Source organism: Budorcas taxicolor, chromosome 11, assembly GCF_023091745.1.
Source record: "Budorcas taxicolor isolate Tak-1 chromosome 11, Takin1.1, whole genome shotgun sequence".
NCBI lineage: Eukaryota > Metazoa > Chordata > Mammalia > Artiodactyla > Bovidae > Budorcas > Budorcas taxicolor.
The window spans coordinates 107,960,276-107,972,874 of NC_068920.1; the positions used below are offsets into that span (position 1 = coordinate 107,960,276).

A 12,599-nucleotide genomic window follows, 5' to 3' on the forward strand; every position below is an offset into this window, starting at 1 on the left:
AGGGATCAAACCTTTGTCCCCTGCCTTGCAAGGTGAATTCTTAGCCACTGGACCATCAAGGAAGCCTCCTGCAAAACTTCTCATCAGCTGGTTTCAGAAGTCCCAGGACAATATTTCAACTGCATTCTATTGGCCAAACAAGTTGCTAAAGCCATCCTAGATTTGAAGAGAGAGAATTTAGACTCTCCCTCTCCATAGGATGGGGAGAAGTAATTTGCAGCTATCTTTAATATACCATCCTGGAGGACGGGCCTAACTTGATTTTAGTATCTCAGTAGAGAAAAGAGGGGCCTTGAGTCTGTGGGGGTAATAAGTCAGAGCTGAACGTTGCATACAGCTCAGACTTGAAGGGCATTTTGCAGCCTAGTCCTGAGTGAAAGCATAGACCCACTGGCACAGGAAGATGGCAGTGAAGTTTGTCTGTCTTGCCCAGCGTTCTTGGTAGGGGGAAACTCTCCCTTGGGAATTTGAAGCTTTCTATGGCCCTGTCCTTATATGGATTTAGGGTTTAAATGAACACATTCTGCGTGGTCTCTGTACCCTTAGCTGAGAGAGTAACATAAACATTGGTTCTAGAACAGCATCACTCCCGCAGCATCTGACAGAAATTAATCCAGCCTCTTCCCTGGTGGCTCAGACCGTGAAGAATCTGTCTGCAATGTGGGAGAACGGGGTTCGATCCCTGGGTCGGGAAGATCCCCTGGAGAAGGAAATGGCAACCCACTCCAGTATTCTTGCCTGGAGAATTCCATGGACAGGGGAGTCTGGCAGGCTGTAGTCCATTGGGTCGCAAAGAGTTGGGCACAACCGAGCACAAGGACAATGGAAACAAAATTCAGCCCACCAAACTGCTGGTTCTGTTGCCGCCAAGCTGAGGGGAGTTAAGAATAGCCTAAAAAGGGACATCCCTGTCCATCCAGTGGTTAAGACTTCACCTTCCAATGCAGGGGTTGTGGATTCCATACCTGTTTGGGGAACTAAGATCCTACATGTCTTGGGTCCAAAAAAAAAAAAAAGGTAAAACAGAAGCAGTATTGTAACATTCAATAAAGACTTTTTAAATGGTCTACATTAAAAAAAAAAAAAAGAAGAATCTAAAAAAAGAATAGCCTAAAGAAAGAACACTCTGATGTTCTTACTTTGTGTCTATTTCCAGATTCTCCTTGATTTGTAAAAAGTAACTATTGAGTCAGTAGAAAAGATTACAAAGAAGTGGTTAGGATACACAGTAATGGATAATAAATAAATGCTCCTTAACTCCCCAACCAGTTTAAGAAACAGAAAGTTACCTTCACTGTATCAATATATCACTGTTTACAGACATTTGGGGTCTTCCTAGATTTTTGTTTTTCTGTTTCGCTTGTGAAAGGAAAGGATTTCTGCAGTGAACATTCTTGTGTGTGTTTCCTGGTGCACCGGTACACAAATTTCTTTAAGAATGGAATGGCTGACACATAGGGTATATGTATCGTGATTTCACTAGGCCAAATAACATAAATTAAGTTTCCTAGATGTATGGGTCTCTTTCTGGGCTTTTTATCCTATTTCATTAATCAACTTGTCTGACCCTGCACTAGGATCACACTGTCTTTGATGCCGTAACTTTTACGAAAATTCTTGGTATCTGGCCTGGCAAGTCTCCACATTTTTTTGTTATAAATTGCTATCTGAAATGCTTTTCTCCAGTGAAATATATTACTTCAGTTGTGCCATGTCTTTACCATCTCTTGCTATTGTCACACTTGGGAATTTTTGCCAGTCTGGTGGGTACAGAATGGAATCTCATTATAGGTTTTAATTTGCATTTCCCTAAATACTAATGAGGTTGAACATCTTTTCATATGTTTATTGCCCATTCATGTTCTCTTTTCTGTGAAGAGCCTGTTTAAGTCTTGCCAATTTTTCTCTTATCCTTATCCAACTGGTTTGTAGGAGTTCTTTAAATATTTTAGATGCTAATCCTCTGTCACTATGCATTACACGTGTTTTCTCCCAGTTTCTGGTTTATTTTTTCATTTTCTTTTCATCTTTTTAAATCTAGCTCTCATGGTGGTGTGTTTTGATAAGCAGAAGTTCTTAATGTGATTGCGATGGATTTAGCAATTTTTTCATTTACAATTTATACTTTTTGTGTCCTAGGAAAACCTTACTTACCTGAAATCATGACGCTATTCTCCTTTATTGTTCCTAGCGAGCAGTTTAATAGTTTTGTCATTCACATTAATTTCTTAATCCATTTTGAGATGATTTTGGTGTATGATGTGGAATAGGACTAGAGAGGTCTTTTTTTCTATAAAGAAAACGAATTGTCATAGCTCCGTTTATTATAAAGTGTGTCCTGTCTCTTTACATCTGTGATTTCCAGCCTGTCATAAAGTAAGTTTCCATGATGTGTAAGTCTATTCTGGGCTCTTTATTCTGTTCTTTTGAGCAGTTTGTCTGGCCCTGTTCCCATACCACTGTTTTCATTACCATAATTTTATGAAAATTCTTGGAATCTGTCCTGGCAAGTCCCCCCCCCACCTTCAAAAGTGCCTTAGCCCTTTCTCTTCCATATACATGTTTTGAATTATCTTAAAATTATATGTTACAACACAGATGCATACACACAGAGACATACACATACTCACTCAAAAATCTTTTGGGGGTTTGATTGTAGTAACATTGATATTCTTGAGGTATTGAGTGTTCCAATCCATAAACATGGTCTCTATCTATGTTTATGGTCTTTAATGATTTTCAATATAATTTTTAATGTAAATATCTTATGTATCATTTTTTAGATTTATTCCCAGTTACTTGATGTTTGTTGATGCCTGTGTATTTGGTATCTTATTAAAATTTTCATCTCCCAGTTGTTTGTTAGACTGCATCCTTGTCAAACTATAGATCTTTTGGGCTTTCCGGATAGAGTCATGCCATCTGAGAAGAGCACAGTGTTGTGTCTGTCCAGTAATCATCCCCCTTTATCCCTACCCCTCACTATCCTGGTTAAGATCTCTAGTGCAAGATGAAAACCAGTGAGGAAGGCAAACCTTCTTGTCTTGTTCCTGATTTAAAGAGGAATGCTTCAGCATTTCCCCATAAAGTATTGTGCTTGCCGTAGGGTTTTCAGAGAACTTTGAAAGGAAAACTTTAAAGAAACTTTTAAAGAAAACTTTAAAGAAGCTTTAAATGGTAAAGAAAACTTTATCGTTGTAAGTTTTGTTTTCATCCTAGTTTGCTGAGAGTTTTTTTTATTGAATGATATGGTATTTTATCTGATTCTTCCTTGGAGATGATAATGATTTTTTTGGCCTTTCATTTGTTCAGTGGCAAATTGTATTTTACCTTTAATCAGTTTTGCCTTCTTGGATAAAGGCAATTTAGTTATAAAGTTATTTTTCTTTTTTGTTGTTAGGACAACCTGAGATTCAACTTATTAATATTTAGTTTTTCTTTTTAAAATTATATTTATGAGTTATATTAGCTGTTCTGTCTTGTCTGGTTTGGTTAAAAAGATTATGCTAGCCTTATAAACCAAGTGGAGGGCAGATATATCCTCCTTTTTATACTCTGGAATAATTTGTGTAAGATTGGATTTCTTTCTTGTGTGTAAAATAAGTGACCTTACCAGAAAAATTATCAGGGCCAGGTATATTATTCTGTGGGAAAAACTTAACATATCTGTTTGATTTCTTTGATGATTTTAGATTTTCTCTATTTTCTTGAGTCAATGTCAGTTTAGAGCTCATTCATTTTACTAATTTTTCAAATTTATTGATAGTTAACATTGCTTCTGTCCCCCACTCCTTTTTGCTTTTTTTTTTTTAGCAGTATTTATGATTGAGATTAATGTCACTACTTCAATAAGCAAATTACCCCATTGAGGGAAAAAAGGGAATTAAAAAAATTTTTTTTAAATCTAGCTCTCATTAGCTATATGGTAGGTGTTCTTACTGTCTTCCATTTCTCTTCATTTCTTATTTCTCTTTTGTCTTTACTACTTCAAAAAAATTATTTATTTATTTGGCTGCTTCGGGTCTTAGTTGCTGATCTTCCTTGTGTCATGAGAAATCTTTTCTTGTGGCCCATGGGCTTAGTTGCTCTACAGCAGGTAGGATCTTAGTTCCCCTACCAGGGATCGAATCCTATGTCCCCTGCATTGCAAGGTGGATTCTTAACTACTGGACCACCAGGGAAGTCCCTCCTCTGCTTATGAATAATTTTCTCCACATCTGTCTCTAATTAGCTGCTTACTTCTATTTGGTCATACTTTATGGCCTCTGTTCCCTCCACATATTTTAAGATTTTTTTAAATTTTAATTATTTGTTTAGTTTTGGCTGTGCCGAGTCTCGGTTGCTCTGCGGGCTTTTTTCTAGTTGGGTTGAGTGGGGGCTCTTTTCTCGTTTCGGGCTGTGGGCGTCTCATCGCCATGGCTTCTCTTGTTGTGGAGCACAGGCTCTAGGGTGCACAGGCTCCGCAGTTGTGGTGCATGGCCTCAGGACTTGTGGCTTCCGCGCTCTGGAGCACAGGCTCCGCAGTTGTGCACGGGCTTAGTTGCTCTGCTGCATGTGGGATCACACCCGTGTCTCCTGCTTTGGCAGGCAGATTCTTTGCCACTGAGCCGCCAGGGAAGCCCCCTTCCCCATATTTTAAATTCATGGATCTTTTATCCATGCATTATTTGTAATGTCACACATGAATCATTTAGAAACTATTGATTTCACCAAGTTAAATGCAGATCTTCTAAATGTTGACAAATATACAACATCAAAAAATCACTTTCATTAATGTCATCGTCAATCTCATCAGAAAAGTCTTTGAAGTGTTAGGGCACTGTCAAGTTCATGGTAGGAGAGGAAAATTTTCAAAAATTCTAGTCTTTGCTTGAAATATCAAATTTTATCATTGACAACAAACCGTATTTGTTTTTCTTGAAGAAATGGACTCATTTCCTAAAACATGCTTGCCAGATGAATAACCATGGTTTGTTAGTCAATCAAGTAGCCATAGTGTTCCCTGAAAAATAGTGGATAATCAGCACATAACTCAATGACCCAAGGGCTTTCCTCATGACAGGGATCATACGTTGGTATGCAACAGTGCTTAATGCATACTTCCCATTTCATCACCAAATATTAAAAACAACTGTACTCCAAGGTCAAGGTTTAATAAAATTGATGATTTCTGCTTCATCATCAATGACATTCTTAAATGAAACAGGCTTTTTTTCCCCCTCCTACTGGGTCATGGTGAGGAATACAGTGACTACTGCTAAGGTTTTGTGCCATTGCCTTGATTCATGCAAAGGCCGCGGTTTTACCCTCTATTGTTTTTGCACCATCAGTGCAAATTCAACACAGTGAAAAAGGCAGATGTCTTCGTATTATTATTAAAATATCTGACAGGGTCCCAGAAACCCCTGGAAAGGGTTTGGAGGTCTCCCAGAAGTCTGTGGAGCCTGCTTGAGAACCATTCACTGTTCTATACAATCAACAATCATTTCCATACTTACGAAAATAACTGCCACTCCACGGCTTCATCCAACATGTGGTCCATACTCAAACTAACCCCAGTTTTTAAGAAACTCTTTATTTTTTTCTTGTTTCTATTTGGATCCAGTTAAAGCTCACACATGTTATCTGGCTATTGCATCTCTGACTAACCTAGAACAGTCCCCCCATTTGTGCGTGTTAAGTCACTTCAGTCGTGTCCCAACTCTTTGCGACACTGTGGACTATAGCCTGCCAGGCTCCTCTGTCCATGAAATTCTCCAGGCACGAATATTGGAGTGGGTTGCCATGCCCTCCTCCAGGGGTTTTCCTGACCCAGGGATTGAACTTGCTTCTCTTGTATTTCCTGCATTGGCAGGTGGGTTCTTTACCACTAGTGCCACCTGGAAGTCCTGTCAACTTTATGGAGACTCTTGACTGTGATATAGATGTTCTGGACGTGTCAGACTTGTCCTCATGGTTAGACTCAAGTCAAACATTGTACAGATGGTGAGATGCACTTCCCACTACCTTCTGTCAAGTGGACAGAATGTCCGGCTCTCCCGTGATTGATTACACCAAACTTCTCATTCTTGTTTAGTCACAAAGTCATGTCCAACTCTTTGTAACCCCATAGATTGTAGCCCACCAGGCTCTTTCTGTGGAATTTCTCAGGCCAGAACACTGGAGTGGGTTGCCATTTCCTTCTCCAGGGGATCTTCTGAATCCAAGAATTGAACCCACATCTCCTGCATTGGCAGGTGGATTCTTTACCACTGAGCCACCGAGGAAGCCCACTAAACTTGATCACTTGGTAAAAAAGAAAAACTTTACAGTTTCTTTAAATCCAGAATTTTTAGTTGTTTTCAATGGGAGGGTAATATCCAAATATCCAAATATCTTCTCTGACACTATTGGAAATAATGATATCCTTTTGAGTGCTCATTTCTGAGGTTCAGAGGTTAGCACTTAGAAGTCTTTTGGTTCTAAGAAAAAAAAAAATACAGCTCATGCTGGCTCACATAACTTAAAAGTCTAGGATGGGGCTGACTTCAGATGAGGCTTGATCCAGCAGCCCAGGGTCAGCACCTGGTTCTCTTGGTCTCTCCCCTACACCGATGTTAAGGCTGGTTCCCCTTGTGGATACATGGTGATTTCTAGCAGCTTCTAGGGGGTTTGGGGTCCATGAGGAAGAGGACATCTCTGTGAGTATCTTCATGGGACACAAGGAAGCTTCTTCCTCAGAAGCTCCTAGCAAGCATCTTGCTCTCCTGATTTTGGTCACACACCTGTCTGGTTAGATAGCATCACTGTCTCAATGGTATGAGTTTGAGCAAACTCCAGGAGTTTGGGAGATAGTGGAGGACAGGAAAGACTGCCATGCTGCAGTGGACTGCAAAGTGGTGGACTCATCTGAGCAACTGAACAAGCCCAGGTGCTATCCTTCCTGGCCTGGCCAGCTCAGCCCTGCCTGCTTGCTCCCCCAACCTGTGCTTGCCTCATCTCAGGAGAGGCGGCCTCCAAACTCTGAGGTCAGCCCAGCCCTGCAGTCTCCTCCCGGGTGTAACTGAGGCTCAGCACTGCCCTGGGGGCAGCTTTTTGAGCTTAATGAGGCTCTGAGTGAGCAGGTACTTTTCCTGCAGGACATGGTGCCGGCTGGGGGCAGGGTAAGATCAACAGTGGTCACCAGGCTGGGAGCTGTGTGGCTGGGTGAAGTCACTTGGAGTGGGAGCTCTGATCCTGGGAAGACAGTCTGGAGGCAGCTTTCCAGATAGATGGACCATCCCACTCACTGTGGGGCAGTCCTTCCTTTACCCCATGGTGTGTATGGGCATGCTCAGTCGCTCAGTCATGTCTGACTCTGTGAGACCCCACAGACTGTAGCCCACCCATCTACATGAGACTCTGTCCATGGGATTCTCCAGGCAAGAATACAGGAGTGGGTTGCTGTGCCCTCCAGGGAATCTTCCTGACCCAAGGATTGAACCTGCTTCTCTTGCAGTGGCGGGTGGATTCTTTACCACTGAGCCACCAGGGAAGCCCCTCTTGTTGGATACAGAGTCACAAGCATGGTGGCTTCCAGGCTGAGACCAGCTCACCTGTGCTTATTTGCCTTGTGGTATTTGAAATTTGAGTCATTAACCACATTTAAAATTGAGAGCTGTGGCACCCACATCCAGATTTCTGTCTTCTCTGGAAGACTCGGACAATCGAGGCCCCAGGGTGATTTGAGCAGGGCAGCATCAGCTGAGCTGAGCAGTGGCTGCCCCTGGGGCACATGCCCCTGGGTCTACTCAGCCCCACCTGGTCCAGTTACTGAAGGCTACTGGAGATTACCACTGCTGATCGTTCAGTTCAGTTCAGTCGCTCAGTCATGTCCAACTCTTTGCAACCCCATGAATCACAGCATGCCAGGCCTGCTTGTCCATCACCAACTCCCGGAGTTCACTCATACTCACGTCCATCGAGTCAGTGATGCCATCCAGCCATCTCATCCTCGGTCGTCCCCTTCTTCTCCTGCCCCCAATCCCTCCCAGCATCAGAGTCTTTTCCAATGAGTCAACTCTTCTCATGAGGTGGCCAAAGTACTGGAGTTTCAGCTTTAGCATCATTCCTTCCAAAGAAATCCCAGGGCTCCTTCAGAATGGACTGGTTGGATCTCCTTGCAGTCCAAGGGACTCTAAGAGTCTTCTCCAACACCACAGTGCAAAAGCATCAATTCTTCGGCACTAAGCCTTCTTCATAGTCCAACTCTCACATCCATATGTGACCACAGGAAAAACCATAACCTTGACTAGACAGACCTTAGTCGGCAAAGGAATGTCTCTGCTTTTGAATATGCTATCTAGGTTGCTCATAACTTTTCTTCCAAGGAGTAAGCGTCTTTTAATTTCACGGCTGCAATCACCATCTGCAGTGATTTTGGAGCCCCCGAAAATAAAGTCTGACACTGTTTCCACTGTTTCCCCATCTATTTCCCATGAAGTGATGGGACCGGATGCCATGATCTTCGTTTTCTGAATGTTGAGCTTTAAGCCAAATTTTTCACTCTCCTCTTTCACTTTCATCAAGAGGCTTTTTAGCTTCTCTTCACTTTCTGCCATAAGGGTGGTGTCATCTGCATATCTGAGGTTATTGATATTTCTCCCGGCAATCTTGATTCCAGCTGTGTTTCTTCCAGTCCAGCGTTTCTCATGATGTACTCTGCATAGAAGTTAAATAAGCAGGGTGACAATATACACCCTTGACATACTCCTTTTCCTATTTGGAACCAGTCTGTTGTTCCATGTCCAGTTCTAACTGTTGCTTTCTGACCTGCATACAGATTTCTCAAGAGGCAGGTCAGGTGGTCTGGTATTCCCATCTCTTGAAGAATCTTCCACAGTTTATTGTGATCCACACAGTCACAGGCTTTGGCATAGTCAATAAAGCAGAAACAGATGTTTTTCTGGAACTCTCTTGCTTTTTCGATGATCCAGTGGATGTTGGCAATTTGATCTCTAGTTCCTCTGCCTTTTCTGAAACCAGCTTGAACATCTGGAAGTTCACGGTTCACGTATTGCTGAAGCCTGGCTTGGAGAATTTTGAGCATTACTTTACTAGCATGTGAGATGAGTGCAATTGTGCGGTAGTTTGAGCATTCTTTGGCATTGCCTTTCTTTGGGATTGGAATGAAAACTGACCTTTTCCAGTCCTGTGGCCACTGCTGAGTTTTCCAAATTTGCTGGCATATTGAGTGCAACACTCACAGCATCATCTTTCAGGATTTGAAATAGCTCAACTGGAATGCCATCACCTCCACTAGCTTTGTTCGTAGTGATGCTTTCTAAGGCCCGCTTGACTTCACATTCCAGGATGTCTGGCTCTAGATGAGTGATCACACCATCGTGATTATCTGGGTCATGAAGATCTTTTTTGTACTGCTCATCATACACCTGGTCATTTCCCTCACCAGCCTGATGCAGTATTTCCAGAGCAACCTGGGCAGGTAGGCATTAGTATCCCTGTTTTACCAGTGAGGTAACCAAAGCCCAAACTGACTTCAACATTTGATGTAAGGAAATAGTCATTGCCAAGTTCATTCGTGGCTCTGCTGCTTAACAGTTCTGTAAGCTCAGGTGAGTCACTTTGCCTGCCTGGGTCCCAGTCTCCCCATTCATAAAATGAGGGGAGGGGTAGCTAAATGCTTACAGGGTCCTACGACATATGTCACCTGATAGTCATTGGCTGTTTGTTGCTTGGTTCTGGAGGAACACAGATCTGTGCCTTGGTCCCCAGACCTAAACACAAAACTTGGGTCCAACCTGCCTGCCAATGCAGGAGGCATAAGAGATGTGGATTTTGATCCCTGGGCTGGGAAGGTCCCCTAAAGAAGAAAATGGCAACTCACTCCAGAATTCTTGCCTGGAGAATTCCATGAACAGAGGAGCCTGTTCGGCTACAGTCCATAGGGTTGCAAAGAGTCAGACATGACTGAAGCAGCTTAGCACATCACAACCACGATACAAGTAAGTACTTTAAAAATATATTCATTTATTTATTTGGCTGCACCAGGTCTTAGTTGCAGCATGAGGATCTCCAATCTTTGTTGCAGCAAACAGGATCTTTTAGTTTTTTTTGTTTGTTTTTTTTTTTTTTAGTTATAGCATGCAAAATCTTTAGTTGTGGCATGCAGGATCTTTAGCCTTCGAAGTCTTAGTCACTCTTAGTTGTAGCATATGGAATCTAATTCCCTGACCAGAGATCGAACCCAGGTCCCCTGCATTGGGAGCATGGAGTCTTAACCACTGGACCACCAGGGAAGTCTGCAAATGAGTACTTTTATTGGCACTCCATGTAAGATGTTGCATGGGCAGCTGTGCATGTATTGTTTCACTTTATGCTGACAATAGTCCGATAGGATAGGTATGTAATATTATTTCGTGTTACAGATGAGCAGTCTGAGGCTTAGAAAGGTTAAGGAATTTTGCCCAGTTCTTAATGGTTATCCATTGGCTCTGATTTCACAGCCTTTGTCTGTCTTTGTTTGGATGTTGCAGCATTCTTTGTGTCCAGAAAGGATCATCAATAGTGGAAGACAGTGAGAGAGCAAGGATCCAGCCCTTCTGCAGGCAGTCAGACTCATGGAGATGCCAGAGCACTGAGGGCTGGGCTGGTTGGTCCTCAGAGGTGATGTGAAAGAGGAGCAAGTGGTCTTCCAGGTGCAACTTGGATTCCCTTCTGCCGGGAGGCAGGCACGTGCCAGGCTAAGGTGTGGGGGTGAAATGTGCCAGCTGTGTTTAAAGGACCAGACAGACTCAAGTTGAGAATTCATGTTGGGATGTCTAGGGAGTTCAGGTGGGGAAGGTAGATTTGAGGTCAAAGTACAGGACTTTGCTTTTAGACAGGAGTGAGCCAGTGAAGGTTTTTAGAAAGCGGAAGTGATGTGAAAACAGTTCTATCAATGTCAAGTTTGAAGCAACAGGGTTGAACCAGAGTCTTGGCAGTAGGAATGGAGAGAGAGGCCTGAATTGGTAAGTCAGTATAACAGAAATAATTGACGGAACCTTGAACCCCATGTGTGTATAATCGGAAGGAATTTTGGAAGTCATCTGGAGCTTTAACTTGTCCTGGCGTGGGGACTCCTCCTTTGGTGGCGTCCATCACAGTAGTACATCGAGTCACTTTTTTTCTAATATTTATTTGGCTGTGTCAGATCTTAGTTGGAGCACGTGAGATCTCCGTTCTTCCTTGCGGTGTGCAGGATCTTTAGCTGTAGCATGTAAACTCTTGGTAACTCTTTAGTTACAGCATGTGGGATCTAGTTCCCTGACCAGGGATTGAACCCAGGCTCCTGCATTGGCAGTGCAGAGTCTTAGCCACTGAACCACCAGGGAAGTCCTTTGAGTCACTTTTCATGCAGGATAATGGAACAGTTGCTTATGTGGCTGTTAGTTTCTTGAACCAGCACATAAGGGTGAGAGTTACTCAGTGTCTGTGCTGATGTGAAGAGTGTCTCCCCAAAGTTTGTGTCTACCCGAGACCTCACATACACAAGACAAAGATGCGTGCATGCTCAGTCACGTCTGATTCTTTGTGACTCTATGGATTGTAGTTCGCCAGTCTCCTCTGTCCATGGAATTCTCCAGGCAAGAATATTCAAGGAATGGGTGGCCATTTCCCTCTCCAGGGGATCTTCCCCACTCAGGGATTGAACCCACGTCTCCTGCATCTCCTGCACTGCAGGCAGATTCTTCACTGCTGAGCCACCAGGGAAACCCACCCGAGACCTCAGAACGTGACTTTATTTGGGAATAGAGTCTTTGCAAATGTAGTCAAGTTAGGATGAGTTCACACTGGATTAGGGTTGGCTCCAATCCAGTGACTGGTGTCCTTATAAGAAGGAAATCTGGACGCAGACCGAGACATGCAGGGGGAGGATACCATGTAACAGTTGAGGCGATTTTACAGCGATGCCTCTGCAGTCCAGGGAACACCAGGGATTGCTGGCAGCCCCCAGAAACTAGGAAAAGACAGGGAAGGATTCTCGCCTTAAGCCTTTGGAGGGAGTGTGGCCCTGCCGATACCTTGGTTTCAGACGTCTCCCCTCTGGAACTGAGAGAATAAATTTGTTATTTTAAGCCATCAAGTTTATGGAAATTTCTTATATCAAGTTTATGGGAACTTGTACTCATGACCTTGCAAAACTCACAGTCCCCTGCTGGTCTCCCTGTTTTAAGAAGAAACAGGGCTGCCTGGCATGACTGTCCTCAGAGGACCTGCTCAGGGCCCAGGTACTTGTTCTCTCTCCTTTCCAGCGCCCTTTCGTGTGCTCAGCTGCTCTGTCGTGTCCAAGTCTTTGTGACCCCATGGACTGTAGCCCACCCGGCTCCTCTGTCCATGGGATCTCCCATGCAAAAATACTGGAGCAGGTTGCCGTTTCCTCCTCCAGGGGATCTTCCCAACCCAGAGATCGAATCTGTGTTTCCTGCATTGACAGGTGAATTCTTTACCCCTGAGCCACCTGGGAAGCCCTTTCAGTGCTCACAGCCATTCAGTTATCCAGTCTAGAATTTTGCAGTTGTTCAAGGCCCTCTTATAATGTACTTCTAAAGGACCTTATTCACTGTTCTCTGTGACCATCC

General features: G+C 43.3%; 1 protein-coding gene and 1 non-coding gene across 8 annotated transcripts in view; one reads left to right on the forward strand and one right to left on the reverse strand.

Moving 5' to 3' along the window:
* REEP1 (receptor accessory protein 1) overlaps positions 1-12,599 on the forward strand; it is a 136,136-nt gene that overhangs the window by 11,934 nt on the left and 111,603 nt on the right. The gene's annotated exons all lie outside the window — the stretch shown is intronic.
* On the reverse strand, positions 11,280-11,351 carry TRNAG-GCC (transfer RNA glycine (anticodon GCC)). Its single transcript has one exon. It is a non-coding gene; the product is annotated as a tRNA-Gly (tRNA).